The sequence below is a fragment of the Lepus europaeus genome, chromosome 18 (genome assembly GCF_033115175.1).
Source record: "Lepus europaeus isolate LE1 chromosome 18, mLepTim1.pri, whole genome shotgun sequence".
NCBI classification, from domain to species: domain Eukaryota; kingdom Metazoa; phylum Chordata; class Mammalia; order Lagomorpha; family Leporidae; genus Lepus; species Lepus europaeus.
The window spans coordinates 68,041,686-68,055,824 of NC_084844.1; the positions used below are offsets into that span (position 1 = coordinate 68,041,686).

The 14,139-nt window shown below is 62.5% G+C and overlaps 2 pseudogenes; one reads left to right on the forward strand and one right to left on the reverse strand.

The window, feature by feature from the left end:
* Positions 1-243: 243 nt before the first annotated feature.
* Positions 244-2,755, forward strand: LOC133746952 (beta-galactosidase-like; annotated as a pseudogene).
* Positions 2,756-12,213: 9,458 nt separating this feature from the next.
* On the reverse strand, positions 12,214-12,669 carry LOC133746953 (cilia- and flagella-associated protein 90-like; annotated as a pseudogene).
* Positions 12,670-14,139: the final 1,470 nt, after the last annotated feature.

The window sequence follows — 14,139 nt, forward strand, 5'->3', positions numbered from 1 at the left end:
AAGACAGTGCTTGGACTTGGCCTGTGCGGCCATGGGGCTCTTCTTGCACAGCACGTCACGGTGTCCCAGTCGCTCTCGGCTCCGCGGCAACTCAAGACCTGGCGCCTTTGTGTATATGTGTGTGTGTGTGCGCGTGTGTGTTTCAGCAAGTTTAATACATTCAAGATTATTTATTTACTAGAACAGAATTAAAAGTCTCGCCAGGCAGCTGAAGCTGGGGAGCGAGAGGAGCGCGTTCGGCCCATGGCGGCGAGCTTGTGCTTGAAGGAGGCCATGCCCGCTTCGTGCTACAGCCTGGGCAGCCTTGTTGGCGGGCAGAGGCCCGAGGTGAGTCCATCCCAGCCGGTCCTCACCACCAACACCAGTGCCCCAGGGTCCCCAGGAGGGGCCTCCCTCCCTCCCTCCAGAACTCCAGTGGCCCCGCCCAGCACAAGCCACCTGCACTGGGCTCCTGCGGCCAGCCAGGGACAAGACTGAACTGCAGGCCTGGGAGGATTCCTCACTCACAGGACAAGAGGCAGCCTCCACCCCTCCACCCCCATGAGCAATAAATAAAAGCAAGGCTGTGGGCTGTGGTGGGGGCCTGGACGCACACTCACAGGTGCCTGGCAGGGCCCTGAGGCCGGTGAGCCGAGAAGCAGGAATGTGGAAAAATGCAGGGCCGAGACACTGTGGATGGCGACACTTCTCACGACGACAGTCAGCGCCCCGTGGGCACAGGGGCCCAGCCACCACCCATGGGATCAAACGCTGACACCCTTTGATCAAAGGTTTCCCAGGAACGTGCCTAGGGCAGAGGAAAGTCGAACGCTTATCCAGAACCAAAGTTGGAAGTGGTCAAGTATTGGGAGCTCGGCTGCTGAGAGCGATTTCACTTAAATTGGAGTATTCACTGCTTCCTCTCCACCTCAGCTGTGATTCCCTGGCCCCAGTGTTTTTTATGTTTGTTTGTTTGCTTTTTGTTTTTTAGACAAAGCTTTTTTGTCCTGGAGCCATGGAGGAGCCTGGGAGCACTTCCCAGAGGACGTTGGAGATCCACTGCTGCTGGGACCGCTTCCCCAAGGATGGCCAGCCCTTCCACTACATCTTGGGGAGCATCCACTACTTCCGCGTGCCCAGCTTCTACTGGAAGGATCGGCTGCTGAAGATGAAGATGGCGGGGCTGAACGCCATCCTGACGGGGGTCTCCCTGCTTGGTTGTTGGAGCAAGAGTCCATCATTCTCCACTCTTCTGACCCAGATCACCTCGCGGCTGTGGACAAGTGGCTGGGCATCCTTCTGCCCAAGAGGAAGCCTCTCCTCTATCAGAATGGAGGGCCGAGTATACCTGTGCAGGTTGAAAATGAATACAGCAGCTACTTCTCCCGTGACTGTGACTACCTGCGTTTCCTGCAGAAGTGCTTCCACTACTACCTGGGTGACAGTGTGCTTCTGTTCACCACTGATGGTGCACAGAAGAAGTTCCTGCAGTGCGAGGCGCTGCAGGGCCTCTTTGCCACAGTGGACTTTGGAGTAGGTAACATCACAGATGCTTTCCAAATCCAGAGGAATAGTGAGCCCAGAGGACCCCTGGTCAATTCTGAATTCTATACTGGCTGGTTAGAACACTGGGGCGAACAGCACTGGACAGTCTAGAGTGAAGCAATGGCTTCCGCCCTCTATGACATCCTTGCCCAGGGAGCAAATGTGAACATGTACATGTTTATATGTGGGACCCATTTTGCCTATTGGAATGGGGCCAACAAGCCCTACACACCACAGCCCACCAGCTATGACTATGATGCCCCCCTGAGTGAGGCAGGGGACCTCACCAAGAAGTATTTTGCCCTGTGTAAGGTTATCGGGAAGTTTGTAGCATTACCAGAAGGTCCCATTCCTCCATCCACACCAAAATATGCATATGGAACAGTCCCACTGAAAAAGTGAAGGGCAGTGGATGCAGCTCTGGATGTCCTATGTCCCTCTGGGCCCATCAACAGTGTTTATCCCCTGACATTTACCCAGGTGAAACAGTACTTTGGCTTTGTGCTGTACCGGACAACACTGCCTGGGGACTGCAGCAACCCTACACCCCTCTCTCCACCCCTCAATGGAGTCCAGGACTGGGCCTGCATCGCTGTGGATGGGATTCTGCAGGGAGTGCTGGAGCGAAACCACGTGCTCACGGTGAGCATACAAGGGAAGGCTGGAGCCAGGCTGGACCTCCTGGTGGGAACATCAGGCACGTGCACTACGGCAAAGCCATCAACGACTTTAAGGGCTTGATTTCCAACTTGACCCTGGGTTCCTGAATCCTCACAAACTGGACCATCTTCCCCCTGGACACCGAGAGGGCAGTGAGCAGCCTCCTGGGGGACTGGGGTGGCCTCCAGAAGGATGCCAGTGCCTGCAGCTCCCAGAACTACACAGTGCCAGCCTTTTACACTGGGAACTTCTCCATCCCCAGCGGGGTCCCATCCCTGCCCCAGGACACCTTTATCAAGTTTCCTGGGTGGACCAAGTGTCAGGTGTGAATCAACGGCTTCAACCTCGGCCGCTACTGGACAGCGCGCGGGCCCAGGTGACCTTGTTCATGCCAAAGCACCTCCTCAGCACCTCGACCCCCAACACCATCACAGGGCTGGAGCTGGAGCGTGCACCCTGCAGCCAGCACTGCCAGGGTGCCATGGAGTTCGGGGACAGGCCCATTGTCAAAGCCACCGCCTCTCAGGGCCTGATGAGACCCACAGTGTTCAAGTCACAACTAGAGCCTTAGGGGACTGAAGGCTGTGCCCAGTGGGGTCCAGCACCCCCACGTCCCAGATAAGAAAACTCCATCAGGTCTACATCTGCCAGAGAAGTCCACTAGAAAGTGAATCGGGTTCCCGGCGTGGGTCTTCCTGGTGCTGGGACAGCCCCGAGCATGGGACGGAGCTGACAGCACAGGCTGCCGAGCAAGCTCCGCATGTGTTCCAGTTTTTATTTTGGAAGAATCATGTTGTCTTTTTTTGTTAAATGAAAGTTGTACTTGGATGATGAAAAAAAAAAAAAGTCCCAGGGTCGGGCATCAGCGGTCCTGGGTGCCCAGGAGGGGGCTGTGTGTCATGGAAGGGGCCAGGCATCACATGTTCGGGGTGCCAGGGAGGGGCCAGGTGTCAGGAGTCCTGGGTACCAGGGAGGGGGCAGGATGTTGGGGGTCCCTGGTGGTAGGGAGGGCACCGGGCGTCTTGGGTCCCAGGTAGCAGGGAAGGGGCCAGGCGTCTGGGGTCCCGAGTGACAGAGTGGGGCCAGGCATCAGGGGTCTTGGGTGCCAGGGAGGGGGCTGGGCGTCAGGGGTCCTGTGTACCAGGGAGGGGGCTGGGTGGCTGGGGTCCCGAGTGACTGTGAGGGGTCGGACTTTGGGGGTCGTGGGTACCAAGGAAGCAGCTGGGCATCGGGGAAGGGGCCAGGTGTTGGGGATCCGGGGTGCCAGGGAGGGGGCCGGGCATCAGTGGTCCTGTGTACCAGGGAGGGGGCCAGACGGCTGGGATCCCCAGTGACAGAGAGTGGCCGGGTGTCAGGGGTCCCGTGTACCAGGGAGGAAGCTGGGCGTCAGGGGTCCCGAGTGACAGGGAAGGGCCAGACGTGGGAGGTCCTGGTACCAGGGAAGGGGCTGGGCTTCAGGGAAGAGGCCGGGTGTTGGGGATCTGGGGTGCCATTGAGGGGGCAGGAAGTTGGCAGTCCCAAGTGACAGGGATAGCCGGGCATCAGGGGTCACCAGTGCCAGGGAGGAGCTGGGCGTCCATGGTCCCTGGTCCCAGGGAGGAGGCTGGGCATCAGGTTCCCTGGTGCCAGGGAGGAGGCTCGGCATCAGGGGTTCCTGTTGTCAAGGAGGGGACAAGAGCCCGGGATCCTGGGTCCCAGAAGGGAGCCGGGCGATGGGGATCCCAGGTACCAGGGTAGGGGCTCAGCGTCATGGGTCCAGGGTGCCTGGGAGGGGGCTGGGCATCAGGGAAGGAGCCAGGCCTCTGGGGTCTGGGGTGTGAGGGAACGTGCCAGGTGGCGGGGATCCTGGGTGGCAGGGAAGGGGATGGGTGGCAGGGGTCCTGGGTGCTAGGGAGGGGCCCAGGTGGTGGGGGTCCTGGGTACAAGGGAGGAGGCTGGACATCCGGGGTCATGTGTGTCAAGGAGGAGGCCCAGCATCGTGATCCAGGGGCCCAGGAAGGAGCCTCACGTCGGGGGTCCGGGGTGCCAGGGTGGGGGTCAGGCGTTGGGGGTCCCTGGTGGTTGGGAGGGCACCAGGCGTCAGGGGTCCTGGGTAGCAGGGTGGAGGCCTGGCACCAGGGGTCGTGAGAGACAGGGAGGGGCCAGACATCTGGGGTCCTAGGTACCAGGGAAGGGGCTGGGCGTTGGGGAAGGGGCAGGGTGTCGGGAATCTGCGGTTCCAGGGAGGGTGCTGTATGTCAGGAGTCCCGAGTGACAGGGAGGGCTGGGTGTTGGGGGTCACAGGTGCCAGGGAGGGGGCCAGGCGTCGAGGATCCTGGGTGTCAAGTGGGGGCCAGGCTTTGGGGATCCCAGGGCCCATGAGGGAGCCAGGAATTGGGGGTTCTGGGTACCAGGGTAGGGGCTGGCCATTGGGGGTCCGGGGTGCCAGGGAGGAGGCCTGGCTTCAGGCGTCCAGGGTGTCAAGGAGGGGGCCAGGTGTCCTGGATCCCAGCGCCCAGGAGAGAGCTGGGCATCAGGGGTCCAGGGTGCCAGGATGGGGGCCCGGCATCGAGGTTCCCAGGTGCCAGGGAGGGGTTCGAGAGTCCTGGGTGCCAGGGAGGAGCTGGGCGACCGGGTTCCCAGGTGCTAGGGAAGAGGCCCGGTGTCATTGGTCCTGGAAGTCAAGGAGGCGCCAGGCATCCAGGATCAGGAGCCCGGAGTCGGGGGTCCAGGGTGTCAGGGAGGGGGCCAGGCTTTGGGGGTCCTGGGTGCCAGGGGTGGAGCCGGGTGTCAGGGGTCCCGGGTAACAGGGATGGGGCCGGGCATCTGGGGTCCCGAGTGACAGAGAGGGGCTGGGCGTCAGGGGTCCCTGGTACCAGGGAAGGGGCCGGGTGTCTGGGATCCTGAGTGACAGGGAAGGGCCGGCCATTGGGTGTCATGGTTGCCAGGGAGGTGGTCGGGGTCCCGGGTGCAAGGGAGGGGTCGGGTGTTTGGGTCCAGGTGCAAGGGATGGGGCCGGATGTCAGATGTCCTGGGTGCCATAGAAGGGGCCAGGCCGCAGGGTTCCTGTGTGCCAGGGAGGAGGCCAGACATCCAGGTCACGGGTTTCAAGGAGGGGGCTAGGCTTAGGGGATCCCGGGGCCCAGGAGGGAGCTGGGCATAGGGGGTCCTGGGTACCAGAGAGTGGGCCAGGTGTTGGGGATCGTGGGGCCCAGGAGGGAGCCGGGTGATGGGGGTCCCAGGTACCAGATTGTGGCCAGGCGGAGGAGGTCCCGAATTCCAGGGAAGGGCTGTCACTGGGGGTCCCGGGTGCCAGAAGAGTGGCTGGGCATCAGGGAAGGCATCGGGCGTCCAGGGTCCCAGGTGTCAGGGAAGGGGTCAGGGGTCCCAGGTAGCTTCCTTGGGTTCTGCTTTCCCCCTGTGGAGACTCACCAAGTCAGGGTTCTCAGCTCTTCGGTGCCTGGCAACCCCCAGCAGGAGAAGGTGGAGAGCGCAGACCCCCACTGGGCTCTGGAGCCTTCTCCTGGGACCTCACTCCACAGAGGAACTCTAGGACCACTGTGAGGTCAAGATCCCACGTGATGACATCACCATGCCAGACTAGACTGGGGCGCACACAGCATCACAAAAGACGCAGCCAATCAGCATCCTCCAGGGCGTGGCTCCCTAACCAGTTTGTGCTCCAAGTGAATCAGGAGAGGTGGGAAGAGGCCTCCTCCCCTTCTCCTGGGCTGCTCTCTGGTGGTGCACCTGCCACCCGCTGGGGTCGCCGCATACTTCTCGAAGGCAGATCCTGGCTGCAGCTGGCGGTCACCTGCTTCAGGTGAGTTAAAATTCTGCTTCTTGGCTTAGGGGCTTTCGCTTTGTCTTCGTATTTCTGCTCATTTTTCTGTTGGGCCATTTGTATCATCTTTTAATAGTGATTTGAAGAATACTTAAAGGCATCACATAATTGAAGCCTTTTTTTTTCCCCTGTCAATATATGTTGTCCACTCTGCCTACTGACCTTTAATATCTTCTATTTGTTTCTTGCGGGTGCTTGGTAATCTAGTGGATTTTAAAAATATCGATTTTTCCTGAAATCTTGTTCAATTCATTTATCAGTTTTTGTTTTTAGATGTTATGGATTCTCTCTAAATAAAGATCTCCAATATACTGAGATTTTATTGCTTAGAAATTGATCTTTACACCTTAGTTTTTCTTTTTGTTCTTTTTCCTCCTCCGTTGACTACTCCTCTAGTAAGAAGGCTGCCGTGCAAGCTCCGCAGGTGTTCTAGTTTTTATTTTGGAAGAATCATGTTGTGTTTTGTTAAATAAAATTTGTACTTGGATGTTGGAAAAAAACAAAAACACCCCAGGGTCAGGAGTTGGGGTCTGGGTGCCAGGGAGGGGGCTGGGCATCTGGGGTCCCAAGGGACAGGGAGGGGGGCCGGGTGTCAGGGGTCCTGGGTGCCCAGGATGGGGCTGGGTGTCAGGGAAGGGACCAGGCCTCAAGGGTCCAGGGTGCCAGGGAGGGGGTAGGACGTTGGGGGTCCTGGAAACTAGGGAAGGGGACGGTTGGCAGGGGACCTAGGTGCCAGGGAGGAGGCTGGACATCCAGGGTCACAGGTGTCAAGAAGGGGGCCAGGCGTCGGGGATCCTGGGGCCCAGAGGTTGCCAGGAGAAGGGGGTCCTAGGTACCAGGGTAGGGGCTGGGCATCGGGGGCCCAGTGTGCCAGGGAGGAGGCCAGGCGTCAGAAGTCTAGGGTGACAAGGAGGGGGCCAGGCGTCAGGCTTCCCGGGGCCGAGGATGGAGCTGGGCATCAGGGGTCCGGGGTGCCAGGGAGGGGGCTAGGCATCAGGGGTCCCGTGTACCAGGGATGGGGCTGGGCGGCTGGGGTCCCAAGTGACAGAGAGGGTCTGGGCATCAGGGGTCCCAGGTACCAGGGAGGAGGCCGGGCATCAGGGGTCCCGAGTGACAGGTAGGGGCTGGATAGGGGTTCCTGGGTACCAGGGAAGGGGCTGCACATCAGGGAAGAGGCCAGGTGTTGGGGATCCAGAGTGCCATTGAAAGGGCCAGAAGTTGGGAGTCCCAAGTGACAGGGAAGGCCAGGTGTCGCAGGTCACTGGTGCCAGGGAAGGGATCGGGGGTCCTGGGTGCCAAGGAGGAGGCCAGGCATCAGGGGTTCCTGGTGTCAAAGAGGAGCCAGGAGTCCAGGATCCTGAGGCCCAGGAGGGAATCGGATGATGGGGGTCCCAGGTACCAGGGTAGGGGCTTAGTGTCGGGGGTCCAGGGTGCCAGGGAGGGGCCTGGTCATCTTGGGTCTGGGGTGTCAGGGAGGTGGCCAGGCATCTGGAGTTCCGGGTGCCAGGGAGTAGGCCGGGTGTCAGGGGACCCGGGTGCCCTGGAGGGAGCTGGGTGTCGGGGAAGGGGCCAGGCCTCTGGGGTCCAGGATGCGAGGGAGGGTGCCAGGTGTTGGGGGTCCTGGGTGGCAGGGAAGTGGCTGGGCAGAGGGTTCCTGGGTGCCAGGGAGGGGCCCAGGTTGTGGGGTCCTGAGTGCAAGGGAGGAGGGCAGACATCCAGGGTCACATGTGTCAAGGAGGGGGCCTGGCATCGGGATCCAGGGGCCAAGGAAGTAGCCTCAGGTTGGGGGTCCAGGGTGCCAGGGAGGGGGCCAGTCATCAGGGAATCCGAGGCCCAGGACGGAGCTGGGCGATTGGGGTTCCGGGTACAGGGTAGGTGCTGGGTGTCTGGGGTCCAGGGTGCCAGGAAGGGAGCTAGAGTCAGGGATTCTGGGTACCATGGAGGAGGCTGGGCGTCAGGGGTCCCGAGTGACAGGGAGGGGCTGGATGTTGAGGGTCTTGGGTACCAGGGAAGGGGCTGGGCATCTGGGAAGGGGCCAGGTGTCGGGGATCAGGAGTGCCATGGCGGGAGCCGGATGTTGGGAGTCCCGTTGACAGGAAGGGCAGGGTGGTGGGGGTCAGGGGTGCCAGGGAGGAGCTGGGTGTCCAGGGCCACGGGTGCCAGGGAAGAGGCCCAGCGTCAGAGGTTCCTGGTGTCAAGGAGAGGGCCAGGAGTCTAGCATCCCAAGGCCCACGAGGGAGTCAGGCAATGGGGGTCCTAGGTACCATGCAAGGGTTTGGGCGTTGGGGATCTGGGGTGCCAAGGAGGGGTCCAGGCGTCAGGGGTCCCAGGTGTCAAGGAAGGGGTCCGACGTCGGGATCCTGGGTGTCAGGGAAGGGGCCAGGCATCAGGGGTCCTAGGTACCATGGATGGGGGCCAGGTGTCTGGGGTCCTTAGTGACAGTGAGGGGCCGGGCGTCAGTTGTCACAGGTGCCAGGGAGGGGCCAAGATCGAGGGTCCTGGGTGCCAGGGAAGAGGCTGGACATCGGGGTCCTGTGTACCAGGGAGGGGCAGGCGTCTGGGGTCCTGAGTGACAGAGAAAGGCCGGGTGTCAAGTGTCCCAGGTACCAGGGTGGAGGCCTGGTGTCAGGGGTTCCGAGTGACAGGGAGGTGCCAGACGTCGGGGGTCTTGGGTACCAGGGAAGGGCTGGGTATAGGGAAGGGGCAGGGCTTTGGGGGACTGGCATGCCAGGGCGGGGGCTAGGTGTTAGGGGTCCCTGGTGCCAGGGAGGGGTCCGGATGTCAGGATCCCGGGAGCTAGGGAAGGGTACCAGCGTCAGGGGTCCCAGGTCAAAGGGAGGGGACAGGGCATCTGGGGTCCCAATTGACAGGAGAGGCTGGGCGTTGGTGGTAAGGGTGCTAGGGATGGGGTCAGGTGTTCTGGGTGCCAGGGAGGAGGCCGGGCAGCAGGGGTCCTGGGAATCAAGGAGGGGGGCAGACGTCGGTGATTCCGGGGCCCAGGAGGGAGCCGGGCTTCAGGAGTCTGGGGTGCCAGGGAGGGGACCGGGTGTCAGGGTTCCCGGGTACCAGGGAGGGGGCCATGCATCTGGGGTCCTGAGTGACAGAAAGGGGCTGGGTGTGAGGTGTCCTGGGTACCAGGGTAGAGGCCTGGCATCAGGGGTCCTGAGTGACAGGAAGGGGCCAGAAGTCAGGGGTCCTGGGTACCAGGGAAGGGGCTGGGCATCGAGGATGGGGCTGGGTGTCAGGGATCCGGGGTTTCAGGGAGTGTGCCCTATGTCAGGAGTCCTGAGTGACAGGGAGGGCCGGATGTCCACTGCCACGGTTGCCAGTGAGTGGGTCAGAGCTCCTCTAGGGAGGAGCTGGGCTTCCAGGGTCTCTGGTGCCAGGGAAGAGTCCGGGTGTCAGGTTTCCGGGTGCCAGGGAGGAGACCAGGAGTCAGGGGTCCTGGGTATCAAGGAGGGGGCCAGGCTTTGGGGACCCCTGAGCGCAGGAAGAAGTCAGGCGATGAGGGTCCCAGGTACCAGGGATGGGGCTGGGCATCAGGGGTCCAGGGTGCCAGAGAGGAGGCCAAGTAGCAGGGGTCCCAGATGTCAAGGAGGGGGCCAGGAGTCTGGGATCCTGGGGCCCTGGAGGGAGCCAGGCGATGGGGGTCCCATGTACCAGGGAAGGGTCTGGGCATTGGGGGTCCGGGGTGCCAGGAAGGGGGCCAGGCGTCAGAGGTCCCAGGTGCCAGGGAGAGGGCCGGACGTGGGGATCCCAGTTGCCAGGGTAGTGGCCTTGTGTCAGGGGTCCCGGGTTCCAGGAGGGGGCTGGGTGTCTGGTTTCCTGAGTGCCTGGGAGGGGCCAGGCGTCAGGGGTCACAGGTGACAGTTAGGGGTCGGGTCCCGGGTGCCAGGGAGGGGCTGGGATAAAGGGTCTTGGGTTCCAAAAAAGAGGCCGGGCATCAGGGTCCTGGGTGCCAGGGAGGAGGCCAGGTGGCAGGGTTGCCAGGTATCAAGGAGGGGGCCAGACTTTAGGGATCCAGGTGCCAAGGAGGGAGCTGGGCGATTGGGGGTCCCAGGTACCAGGGAAGTTGCTGGGTATCGGGGATCCGGGGTGCAAAAGCGGGGCCCGGGGGTCGGGGGTCATGGGTGCCAGGAGGGGGCCAGGTGTTGGGGGTCCCAGATGCCAGGAATGGGGCCGGGTATTGGGGGTCCTGGGTGCCATCGAAGGGGCCAGGCCGCAGGGTTCCTGTGTGCCAGGGAGGAGGCCGGACATCTGGGGTCACAGGTTTAAAGGAGGGGGCTAGGCTTAGGGGATCCCGGGCCCAGGAGGGAGTTGGGCGTTGGGGATTCTGGGTGCCAGAGAGAGGACCAGGCGTCAGGGATCCCGGGGCCCAAGAGGGAGCCGGGTGATGGGAGTCCCAGGTACCAGGTAGTGGCCTGGTGAAGGGGGTCCTGGATTCCAGCGAAGGGCTGTCATCGGGGGGTCCTGGGTGCCAGAGAAGTGGCTGGGCGTTGGGGAAGGCGTCGGGTGTCCGGGGTCCCGGGTGTCAGGGAAGGGGTCAGGGGTTCAGGGCAGTTTCCATGGGTTCTGCTTTCCCCCTGTGGAGACTCACCAAGTCAAGGTCCTCAGCTCTTAGGTGCCCAGCGACCCCCAGCAGGAGAAGGTGGAGAGCGCAGACCCCCACTGGGCTCTGGAGCTTCTAGGCAGCTAGCCTTCTCCTGGGACCTCACTCCGCAGAGGAACTCTAGGACCACTGTGAGGTCAAGATCCCACGTGATGACATCACCATGCCTGATTGGACAGGGGCGCACACAGCATCACAAAAGACAGCCAATCAGCATCCTCCAAGGCGTGGCTCCCTAACCAGTTTGTGCTCCAAGTGAATCAGGAGAGGTGGGAAGCGGCCCTCTCCCCTCCTCCCAGGCTCCTCTTTGGTGGTGCACCTGCCACCCGCTGGGGTCGCCCCATGCTTCAGCAGTCCCGGGTGTCAAGGAGGGATCCCTGCATCAGGGGTCCGAGGTGCAGGGAGGGGGCCAGGAGTCGGGGTCCCAGGTGCCAGGGTTGCCGGGTACCAGAGTGGAGGCCTGGCATCAGGGGTTCCGAGTGATAGTGACGTGCTGCATGTCGGGGATCTTGGGTACCAGGGAAGGGTCTGGGCGTAGGGAAGGGGCAGGGCTTTGGGGGACCGGGGTGCCAGGGCAGGGGCTAGGTGTTGGGAGTCCCTTGTGCCAGGGAGTGGTCTGGATGACAGGATCCCGGGAGCCAGAGAAGGGGATGGGCGTCAGGGGTCCCGGGTCAAAGGGAGGGGACCAGGTGTCTGGGATCCCAAATGACAGGGAGGGGCTGGGCATTGGTGGTACGGGTGCCAGGGAGGGGATTGTGGGTTCTGGGTGCCAGGGAGGAGGCCATGCAGCATGAGGCCCAGGTGTCAAGGTGGGGGCCTGGCGTTGGGGATCCCGGGGCCCAGGAAGAAGCCAGGCATCAGGAATCTGAGGTGCAAGGGAGGAGGCCAGGCATCGGGGGTCCCGAGTGACAGAGATGGGCTGAGTGTCAGGGTTCCCATGTACCAGGGAGGGTGCTGTGTGCCTGGGGTCCCGAGTGACAGAGATGGGCTGAGTGTCAGGTGTCCTGGGTACCAGGGTGGAGGCCTGGTGTCAGGGGTCCCAAGTGACAGGGAGGGGCCAGACATCGGGGGTCCTGGGTACCAGGGAAAGGGCTGGGCACTGAGGATGGGGCCGGGTGTCAGGGATCCAGTGTTCCAGGGAGGGTGCCTGATGTCAGGAATCCTGAGTGACAGGGAGGGCCGGTTGGCGGGGGTCCAAGGTGCCAGGGAGGGGGCCGGGGGTCCCAGGTGCCAGGGAGGAACTGGGCATCCAGGGTCTCGGGTGCTAGGGAAGAGGCCCAACCCCTCCAGACTTTTTTTTTTTTTTTGGCAAGTGCAACAGAGTTTCCATTTTATTCAGGTGCTCACAGCAAATCAGCCTCTACTGTCATTTGATCCTAAGTAATGCATGTAACAGTCACCACACCAGATGGAACTGAGCACGGAATCTGTATAGCCAGGTTCCTAAGCCAGGCACCCTGAGGGAAGGTGTGGCAATGAGGCAGAGGCACCCCCCTCAGCATCCTGAGAAGAGCTGCCATGGCCCCAGGCACCATCCTTCCCCGTGCAGCCTTCCTTGCTGGCAGGTACCTGACTGCCCCGTGGGCTGCAGGGTGGCTCAGGCTGGAGCGATGTGCCCAAAGCCAGGTGCCTTGATGCTGGGGATGTCGTTCTTCCGGTAGAAGGCAGCCTACACGTGGTTGGTACTGCAGAAGTCCCAGTTCAGTGGCTCCACGGGCTGGTGGATGCGTCTCCCATAGACGGAGGAGGCCAGCACGCCCATGGGCCTCTCTTGTTCCTCCTTGTTAACGTGAAGTCCCAGGCCTTTTGTGTGCTCTCTGTCATCTCGGTGCAGTTTCTGATTATAATCGAGCTTCCTCTTAAAAATGCAGTCGTAGAGGGAAATAATCCCCTTCTGGCCCTGGCGGTAGTAGTAGCTGTACTCCTTGCGGTCCAGGCACCAAGGCGGGACGTAGCTGAAGGCCGAGAGAGCCGAGATGGGCAGCGGCCGCGGCCTGGCCTGCAGTGTGGCGGCTGTGATCTCCTCTTCTTCCTCCAGGCCATCCCGGTCCATCGCCTCCGCCCGCACAGGGACCCAGACCACGTCTGCTCGCTGGCCTGGTGCCCATGTTCAGCACTGCACCTGTGTTTGGCCGTTGCCAGGACACCATGGCCTGGCGATGCGTGGCTGGGCCGAGGTGGGCGGGGCAGGGATGACCCCTGGGCATCTCCAGCTGCGCCAGGCATCCATGCAGCCCTCCACTCCCAGAAATCAGCAGTCCTGGTGTCAAGAGGGGGCCAGGCCTTGGGGATCCTGAGGCCCAGAAAGAAGCCAGGCGATGGGGGTCCCAGGTACCAGGGAAGGGTCTGGATGTCAGGGGTTTGGGGTGCCAGGGAGGAGCCGGGCGTCTAGGGTCTCGGGTGCCAGGGAAGAGGCCGGGCGTCGGGTTTCCAGGTGCCAGGGAGGAGGCCGAAAGTCAGGGGACCCGGGTGTCAAGGAGGGGGCCAGGCTTTGGGGATCCTGGGGCCCAGGAAGAAGCCAGGCATTGGGGGTCCCAGGTACCATGGAATTGGCTGGGCGACGGGGGTCCAGGGAACCAGAGAGGGGCCCAGGCGTCGGGGGTCCAGAGTGCCAGGGAGGGGGGCCAGACAACAGGATCCCGGTTGCCAGGGAAGGGGCCTGGCGTCAGGGGTCCCAGGTACTGGAGAGGGGGCCGGGCATCTGGTTTCCCGAGTGACAGGGAGGGGGCCAGGAGTCAGGGGTCACAGGTGCCAATGGTGGGTCAAGGGTCCCGGGTGACAGGGAGGAAGCTGGGAGGCAGGGGATCTAGGTGTCAAGGAGGGGGTCAGGTTTAAGGGATCCAGGGGCCAAGTAGGGAGCTGGGCATTGGGGGTCCCAGGTACCAGGGAAGTTGCTGGGCTTTAGGTGTCCAGGGTACTAGAGAGGGGCCAGGGCATCAGGGGTCTGGGGAGCGTGGGAGGGGGCCAGGCATCGGGGGTCCCTTGTCTCTGGGAGGGCACCAGGCATCAGGGGTCCCAGGTAGCAGGGAGGGGGCTGGGCATCTGGGGTCCCAAGTGACAGGGGCCAGGCATCAGGGGTCTCTGGTACCAGGGAAGAGGCCTGGTGTCAGGGGTCCCGATTGACAGGGAGTGGGCCAGGCATCTGTGGTCCTGAGTGATAGAGAGGTGCTGGCGTCAAGAGTCCAGGGTGCCCAGGATGGGCTGGGTGTTGGGGAAGGGGCCGGGCATCAGGGGTCCATGCTGCCTGGGAGGGGTCCAGGTGTCGGGGGTCCCGGGTGCCAGGGAGGGGGCCTGCTTTTGGTGATCTGGGGGCCCAGTGGGTGCCAGGCGAAGAGGGTCCCGGTTACCAGGGTAGGGGCTGGGAGTCGAAGATCCAGGGTACCAAGGAGGAGGCCAGGCATCGGGGATCCCAGGGCCCGGGAGGGAGCCAGGCGTCGGGGGTCTTGGGTGCCAGGGAGTGGACCAGGTGTCAGGGTTCCCGGGTACCAGGGAGTGGGTTGGGCGTCTGGGGTCCTGAGTAACA